This window comes from Penicillium brevicompactum, assembly GCF_028827555.1.
Source record: "Penicillium brevicompactum strain IBT 35665 chromosome Unknown utg000003l_segment0_segment0, whole genome shotgun sequence".
Lineage (NCBI taxonomy): Eukaryota > Fungi > Ascomycota > Eurotiomycetes > Eurotiales > Aspergillaceae > Penicillium > Penicillium brevicompactum.
Window position 1 is genome coordinate 936,919 of NW_026623206.1, and position 10,038 is coordinate 946,956.

Consider the following 10,038-nt stretch of genomic DNA (forward strand, 5'->3'; position numbering starts at 1 on the left):
GACTTTGACAAGTCTCATGAGACTTAAAAAATTTTAGTCCTAACTCCTGGTCTTATTAGTCCTATTAGACTAAAGAAAATCTTGGTCCTAAAATCCTAGTATTTTTATAGGAGTCTTATAAGAGTAATGGGACTCCTATATAGTCCCATCAGGTGTATAACTTTATTAAGTATTTCTTATCTAGGATATAAGCCTGCTAATTAAGTTAATAAATTATTCTTTTTTATTACTATATTACTTTTATTATATTTAGTATATAGAAAGCATTTAGAAGTTTTTAATTATAAATTTTTATGTTAGGTTATTATTCTTTAAATTAATAAATCTTAAAATAATCTTGATCTTGATTAGCTTATTATATAGTTATTAATTAAAGTTAATATATAATCATCTTCTAAAAGACTATATATTACAACTAAAAAAATCATATAAAAGATTATTATAAGATGATTATAAAAATATATATTTTTATTAGTGACTTATACTCTATATTCCTTTTAATTATCTTATAATTTATTAATAGATTTAATATTAATAATTCTTATTTAATTTTAATATTTTTAGAATTATAATATCCTAGTTTAGCTTTTTTAATTTAAGAATATCAATAATATATTATAGTTAAATAAGAAATTAATATTAAAAATATTAAATAATTTATTTAAGATCTAGAGAAATCTATTTAATCTTAAAAATCCTTTTTTTAAATGGTTAATAAGATTTCTATAAGATTTTTATGAGACTTTTATGGGACTTTTATAGAGGTCTTATTAACTTATAGGATCATTTAACTAATTAATATAAACTATCTAGGTCTATCTATATCTATCTATAATATATTATAAATAAAGATTGAAATCTTTTATCCTTAATAAAAATAATTATATTAAACATAATATAATATTCCTTTTTTTATTTTACTCTTTTAAATCTATTAAGTATTTGAATATTATATTTTATTATAATACTTATATAAAAGTAAATTAAAACTTATAAATTATATCTTTAATAGTTGGAATCAATTAGCTATCTTCTATTTATAGTTTTAATATTAGAGATAACCTTTTTATACTAAACGAATTAATTAGTTAATAATTATTTTATATTTTATCTTTATCTAATATCTTTAATACTAATATAAACCTTATATTATCTATTTTTTATTAAATTGATCTATAAAACTAAAAGTATTAGATACTCTAGATAGTAATAAATAAAACTAAATTTATTAAATAGTAGTGCTATACTATAAAGATATATTCTAAATCTTTTTTTTATAAGATAAACTTTAATATATGTTATATTTTATCTTTATAGAAGTAATTTAATTAAATAGCTTATTATTAGACTAGAAGATTAATAATATTTTATTAAAAGTATAAGGAAGTGATTACTTATTTATTATCAACTTTAAATAGATTAAAATCATTAAAGATATATTTAAATAGTTGCGTATATAAAGCTATGATATAAAATAAGTTAATATAGTAATATATTAAAGAATCTCTTAAACTAGTAGTATATACTATTAATATATTTATTTATTAATTTATATTTACTTTTTTATTCTATATAGTCTATCTATATATCTATCTAAAAAGGATTTAGCTAATAGAGATTTGAATATATTTAAATTAAATTTATTACGAATTCTTAGCTTCTTTTTTAAATACTAGAATATTAGGACTTTCAAGATTTTATTATAGAGGCTCAACTTATATAATAAACTCTTATTTTACTAATCCTTATAATTACTTGACGTCGTTTTTATTTAATTATTTAAATAAAGTAATAAAAGCTATTTTTTTTTTTTTTCATTAGTGCGAAACTTTTAATCATACTAGATTATTAGATCTTGTTATTTTAATAGGTATTTATAGTAATTACTAGTTATTTTATTGATTATAAATAGGATTATTATAAGATCTTTCTAGATTTTATATCTATTTATAGTTAATATATTAATATCTATTTTGCTAAGATCTTATTTAAGATTTTTTAAAAGTATTAGATTATTAATTAAATAATTATAATTATTACTAATAATATATCTAATAATAAAATAATAGTTAATAGTCTTTATAAATTAATATAGCAAATAGATTTCTCTTTTTTAATAAAGACTATTTAAGTTCTTTATCTAGTATATATAATCTAATTTAATTTTAAAAATCTATTTGGATTAATAAAGATTAATTTAAGAAATAATTAAACTATATAACTATATAGTTAGAAGAAAATAGTAATACTTTATAATAAGTAAAATAATAGAAAGGAATAATCTATATACTAGTAAAGATATATCTACTTTTCCTATTTAGATTCTAAACTAATCTCTTCTATTTTATTAGATTCATATTTTTATTATATTTATTAATATTAGTTTATAATAATAGGATATATTTCTTAGTCTTTAAGATAAAGAGTTAAAGCTTATATTAATTTAAGATATATAGATTTAATAGAATTTAATATATTTTATATTTTAATATATTAATTATTTTTAGATTATATTCTAGTAATATTATATAGAGTATTAATAATCTAAATTCTATTTAAGTAAAGGTAAATGATAGTAAATTAACTATTTACTTTATATTATAAAGTATTTTTATAAATTTATTATTAGTTTATTAAAGATTAAGATAATAATAATTTATAATATATTTTTAGTTTATAATTAGTTATTTGGCTATTTTAAATAGTTTATTATCTATCTTTATTATAAATAGATTTTTTAGAAAAAGATTATATTTTATATCCTTAAAGCTAGAATATAGAAGTTATTTATATATTATAAATTAATAGAAGAAGCTTATAGTAGTCTATATACTATTAGGATAATTCTTATATTATAATATAAACTAAAGTCTTTTTAAATAGTAGAATAATAAAACTAGATTAAATTTAAAGATAATCTTTTTACTTAGTCTAAAATCTATAAGAAGTCTTTTTATTGTTATTTTAAGGATTATTTTAAAAACTAATTTAAAAGATAGAGATTATTTTATTAAAAGAATATAATAGTAGAATCTAAAGATAAAATAATAAATCTTTTTATAGAGAGCTAACTATTAATACTATTAATATAGAAAGTAATTAGATAATAAAAAGAATTAAAAAAATACTTAAATCTTGATTTATTATTTCTACTTTGATTTTAATTTATACTAATAGTTAATAAAATAAAGTTTAATAAATTTATATTATTTTTAAAAGAAGAATATATATATCTTCTTAATCTTTATAGTCTTAGTTTAAGATATTTTCTTTATTTTTACTATAGATATAGAAATAAAGTATCTTTTTAATATTATATATAATATCTATTATTATTACTAAGACTTATTAAATAAAATAATAATCTAAAATCTTATAATACTTTATTATTTATTAAGGTTTAATATTAAAATAAAGTCTAATAAAGATATTTAAAATAAGTTTATATTAAATATAGATAAATATATTAAGAAAGATAAATAAAGAGAAATAATACTATCTAAATATATCTTAGATCTAATTAATAATAATAAAAATAGTGATTATATTAATCTAGATAAGATAATTTAGACTTTATTAGATATCTCTAACTATAAAGAGTCTCTTCTAATAGTTAAACTAAGCTAGATATATCTATAAAGAGTATCTAAATAACAAAAAAATAATGATTTGTACAACTATAGATCTTAGAGATAATATTAAATATGAAATATTAGGAATATAATTAAGTCTAAATATTTCAAAACTAATTTTAAATTTATCTTTCCTAGAATCTTTATCTTCTAATGTAATCTAAATATCTAAAATTATAATCCTGTTATTTATAATTTATATAGGTCACATTTTTAAAGATATTTATACTGTTTATAGTTTTATAGAAGTTTTATTAAAGTCTTATTGAAGTAGATTAGACTTTTTGGTCCTATATTTAGCACTTCTATGGGACTTGTTAAGGTCTAATCTTTATCTAATATATTAAATTATAGAGAGTTATTTAACTTTAATATAGACTTAAACTTAGATATTCTAATTTTTGATAATAAACTGTTTAATAATAACTTATTTTATCTAATATTAAGCTATTTCTTATAACACTTAACTTAGATCTTAAGACTATTTCTATAAATATCTTTTTAAAAAGTTTTAATAGAATCTTTAAATTCCTATTTCTTTATAAAAAAGAATTGGAGCTTTTAAAATAGAGATAAAATTATATTAATAATATAAAGATATCTATTAATACTATCTATATCTTTATAATATTTTAAAAGCTTTTTTAATATAGCTTTAAGTATAGATTATATAAGTTATTTCTAAAGAACTTTTTTTTATTTTAATATAGTAATTATATACTTAAGATAATTAAAAAGACAATTATATATTATAAAATCAAGATAAATATTTAAGTTTTTAATCTATAATATAAGATCAATAAACCTAAAGAATAACTTAAGAATAAAAAATAGATATTTAATCTACCTTTATTCTCTTAGATTTAATATAAAATAAGATTGCTTATATTATAAATAAAATATATTAAAAACTAATTATAGTTTTTTTATCTATTAAAATATTAGAAATATTAAGTTCTATTATATTCTTATATCCTAGATTAGAATAAATTTAGGTTTTTGATCTTAAAGAATATAGAATATATCTTAACATTATAAGTTTATATTAATATAAATAGTAAAACTGTAAATCTAGATTGACAATTAGTATATAGAAATAATATTGAGAAATTAGCTTATCTTATCTTATTAAAGATATTTATAATCTTATGTTTTCTTTAATATATATATAACATTTTTATATAATTATTAGATTAATTTAGTTTAGTAGTATTATTATTTTAAGATATTTTTATCTTTTTAAATAAATCTATAAGACTTATTTAGATAATATAAGCAATATATAATACATAGATAATAATAGAATTAGTATTTATTTAAATAGTCTTTATTAAATTGTTTATAGTTTGAACTAGTGTTATATTATTCGAGATATTATTAGTAGTAATTATAAATACTTAATTAAAAATATTATATTTTTGTAATATTCGAATAACAACTTTATCAAGATTTATACTAAAATAAGTGTTAGAGAATAGCTTAAAGTCAAGAAAAATTTTTTAGTACTTCTATTCTTTATCTAGAAAGTAGTCTATAACTATTATAAATATCTGTTAAAATAGATATTTTTATTATTTTAATAAAATAAATAATACTTAGATTTATTAAAAATTATTATAGATAATAAGATTTCTATAATCTTTATATCTAAATTAATATTTAAAGATTTAGATTAAAAGATTTAAAAGAATTAAAATTTAAAGATAATAATATAGATAATCTATAAATTATCTATAGGTCTTATAAGTTATTTATAAATTACTTATAGGTTTTCTAGATTACCTATTTAATAAGTTAATTATAATAATAATATTTATTTATTATAGATCTAGAAATAATAGATTATTTTAAATAAGAATTAATTTAAAGTTAAATTAATCTCTTTTTATAAAATAATAATACTCTAATATTATAAAAAATATATAATCTTTTTTTATTAAAATAAATATAATCTTCTATCTTATATTATCTATTCTTATATTTTTTCTAATTATATTTATAATATTATAATAAAAAAGCTAAACTTTTTAATTATCTAATATATATATTTTATTATTATTTAATATTAATAAAATTAATTCTTTATAAATCATCTTTTTAAATAATATCTTAATTCTTTTTAATCTATATTATCTAATATTATTAATAGTATCTAGTCTAAATAAAAATATCTTTTAATAATCTTATCTTCTTTTTTTAAAGCTTCTATTTTTAATTAAATAATATATATCTAATTAAATAAGATTCTATTTTATTTATCTAATTAATATAACAAATAAATAAAAAGAATTTATTTAATAGTAGTTATAGACTAGATTTAAATAATAAAAAAGATTCATTAGAATATATATTATTTATTAACAATCTAGTAATATTTTTTTAAAGTAGTAAATAAAAAGATAGATACTCTAAAAATTAAATATTTAAAATATAAAGCTCTATTTAATTATCTAAACTTAGATAATAGTATTTTTATAATAAACAAATATATTTAAAAAGATAGATATTAATAGATATCTAAAGATCTAGATATTAGATAATTTATCTAATTAATATAATATTAATCTTATATCTTTTTTTAATTATATAAAATTAATTTATATCTAGAATAAAAATTTATTTCAGATAGCTATAACTATTATATAAAAGAGCTAAAAAGATATTTAAATTAGATTTCTTATAAACTCTAATCTTTTCTAGAAGTTTTTAAAATATCCTAGTTTCTATAATCTAATTTTAATAATTTAATATATAATCTTAAAACTAGATCTTCTTTATTTATAAACTACTTAACGTTAAGTAATTATAAAGATTACTTTTTATTAAAAAAGATTTTAAAATCTTTTTTAATAAAAGTTAAAGTATCTCTTACTTTTAATTATTAGATTTCCTTATTTATAAATATATTTATAATTATTACTATTTATTTTCTAGATTAAAACTAGAAATATTAAAAAGTCTTATTTAGTTTTAAATCTATTTTTAGATTATATATTAATATAAATATAAATATAATAGTAATAGATATCCTCTAAAAATATAAATTAATAGATTAAATATTTATAATAATAACTAATAATATATCTAATAATATTATACTTTTAAAAAAGCTCTAGAACTATATTAAACTTTTTAAATTAGATAATAATATTATAATTATTTATATCTTATATCTTATATATATAATCTAACTAAGTTTAAAAAATCTTTTTAAAAAGATAAAGACAATTTTTAATAATAATATAACTAAGAAAACTTAGAAATAAGATAACATTATTTATCCCTAAGATTAAAAAGATAATATTATTAATATATTTAAAAAGATTTAGATTTTAAAATCTAATTTTAAATTATATACTAATATATCTTTTAGATCTAAAAGCTTATTATTTATATAAATAGTAGCTTATAATACTAAAAATAATTCTTTAAATTATAATCTAATTTATTAAAACTTATTTTTATTTAGAATATATATATCTAATAGAATTTAATATTTCTAATATTATATTATATAAAAAAACTTTAGCTGATCTTTAATTAATATTATCTTTAAAAGAATCTTATTAATTTTATATTTAATTAAAAATATTAATACTAGATTAATTATCTATTATAGATTATATAACTTTTTTTTTTAAATTTATAATTATATTTTTAAAGTTAAAAAATATTATTATTTATTTTATATTTAATATCTATAATATATTTTTTAATTATTTAAAGAAATTAATTATTTAGCTTTAAAAAAAGAAAGTTTTTTAAAAGAAAATAATATTTAAAGTTTTAAAAACTTCTAAATAGAAATTTAAAAATTATTATTATAATATTAAAAAGATTTATAATAATTTATTTATAATTATAACTATCTTTATTTTATAATATAAACTCTAGTTTTTTAATAACTAGATAAAAAATAAGATTAATTATTTTAAATAATATTAAAAAAGCTTTTAAACTTTTTTTATATTATATTAGTAATAGCTATAAAAAAGATTAAAAAAGATATCTATTTAATCTAATCTTATTAAAGATATTAATATAAATCTTGATTTAATAATTAGCTTTAGATATTAAATTAAAAAAAGAATAATAAGTTTATATAATATATCTAGTTTAATATATATCTTTTTTTTATTGAAATTTAATATTATTAATATATATTAGGATTAGTAAAATTAAAAAGTATTTATTAATAGTAAAAAGAGTATAAAACTAAATTTCTAATTTTTATAAATCTTATTTATAATATTCTTATAATCTTTATAATTAATATTAAAATTAAATATCTATTTAACTTAGTTTATAATATTTACTATTATTAATATAATTTATTAAATATAAATATTATTAAAAATCTTATATTCTAAAAATATATTATTAAATTTAAGATTAAATTTATTAAATTTTGTTGGAAGGGAGTTCCTGTCGTTGGTGGATCACGTGACCGTGACCCTCCTGCCTATTAGTTCTCGCTCCTCCATAGCTTCTCTCTTCTTCTTTCTTTCTCTTTAGACGCACAATACTATTCTTCGAATAGCCTCCTTTTCTTCCTGCCTACGTTCTAGTAGACCTTCCAAGAAATTTATATTCTATAATATATATTTAATTAAATATAATATATAAATAAAATAAAAGAAAAAGAATTAATCTTTTTAAAAACTAATAAAGCCTATTAATAAAGATAAAAAAAAGAAGAATAAATTTATAAAACTTTTAAAAAGATATTTAATTATTATTATTAAATAAAGCTCTATATATAAAAAAAAGATAAAAAGATTATTAAATTATCTCTTCTTTTATAATTCTAATAATAAATAAAGAGAATCTATAAATAAATTAGAAAAGATGATTTTATAAAATATTAATTAATATTTAAAATTAGTAATACTTTATTAAAATCTTAATCTAATTCTAAATTTCTAATTATTAAATAATTTTAATATCTTTTATTTAATATATAAATAAAATATATAAAAATATAATTAATTATATATAATTTATATATTTCCTATTTATCTTATTTGACTAACTCATTTTATCTATATAACCCGGCAGGTTTCAAAACTAGAACTATGACCCAACCTGCGGGTTGGGTTGGTGACCCGTAAACCCGTTTCTTAACGGGTTTTGGGTAACCCGTAACGAGTAACCCGCGGGTTGTGTCGAGGTCTAATCCTATGGGCTATAGTGATAAGATATTTGAACCCTAAATAGAAGTAGTGCTAATTAATATAGACGGTTGAGAATAATACTAGATTGATATTAAAGAAAATACTAGCTTATCTCTGTGATCTTGATAATAGAGTGGATTGCGTTATTCTAAGAATGAGTCTAATATCCCTTCTGGAAGAGCTGCGGCCGTTTTTGTTAGTATAGAAAGATCGCTCTAAAGATTTTGATAGTTCTCTATTTCCCTTTTAGAGAAATAAAGATTAAATTGAAGACGTTATTGGTAATTTAGTTGCGAGTAAATACCTTTTTTTATGTATAATAGAAAGAGATTTTATTATGGATAGAGTCTGTCAAAAACTCTGTTATATATTTTTCTATTTGATCAAGGATCATGTTTAAGGACATGGCCCTCTAATATAAGAAACTATATTCTCTCTTTCTTATCTAATAAAGAGTATTAGAGATATTTAATCTAATAAAACTTTAATATAGTGAAAACTAGGTTTATAGATTAACGTAGGTAAGAGGCTTTAGCTGATATTAAAAGATCTTAGAGGGTTTGATATTATCTTTCTTTTTCTTGAAGATATTAGAGAGAATATATTTGTTAAACTAGATTGATTGTATATATACTAGGACTTATTTTCTAATATTTCACTAGCTAGTAATAGAATTTATTAAAATCTAAGATTGTGAGACGAGATTGCCTATTATACTTTTTAAGGCGAAGAGGAATTTTTAAAGAAGCTATTATTGTAGATACTTATTTGATTGTGATAGAAATTTTAAAAGCTTAGGTTATATTATTGCATCTTTTGTTGAGACTAGAAAGTAGGCTTATGATATCCCCTGATATTTAAAATAAGATTATTTTAAGTAATATTAGTTAATTTATATCTGAATTAGTGTTGATTTTTCTAGTCTAAGAGTTCCCTATTTATAAAATTCTAGCTTAATAGAATATAAATTAGCTAGAGTTAGACCTTGACATAACCTGTGGGTTATCTGTTACGGGTTACCCAAAACCCACTAAAAAACGGGTTTATGGGTCACCAACCCAACCCGCGGGTTAGATCACAGTTCCAGTTTTAAAACCCGCTAGGTTATACGGGTAAAATAGGTTAGTCAAACAAGACAAATAGGAAATATATAAATTATATATAATTTAACTATATTTTTGTATATTTTATTTATATATCAAATAAAAGATATTAGAATTATTTAATAATTA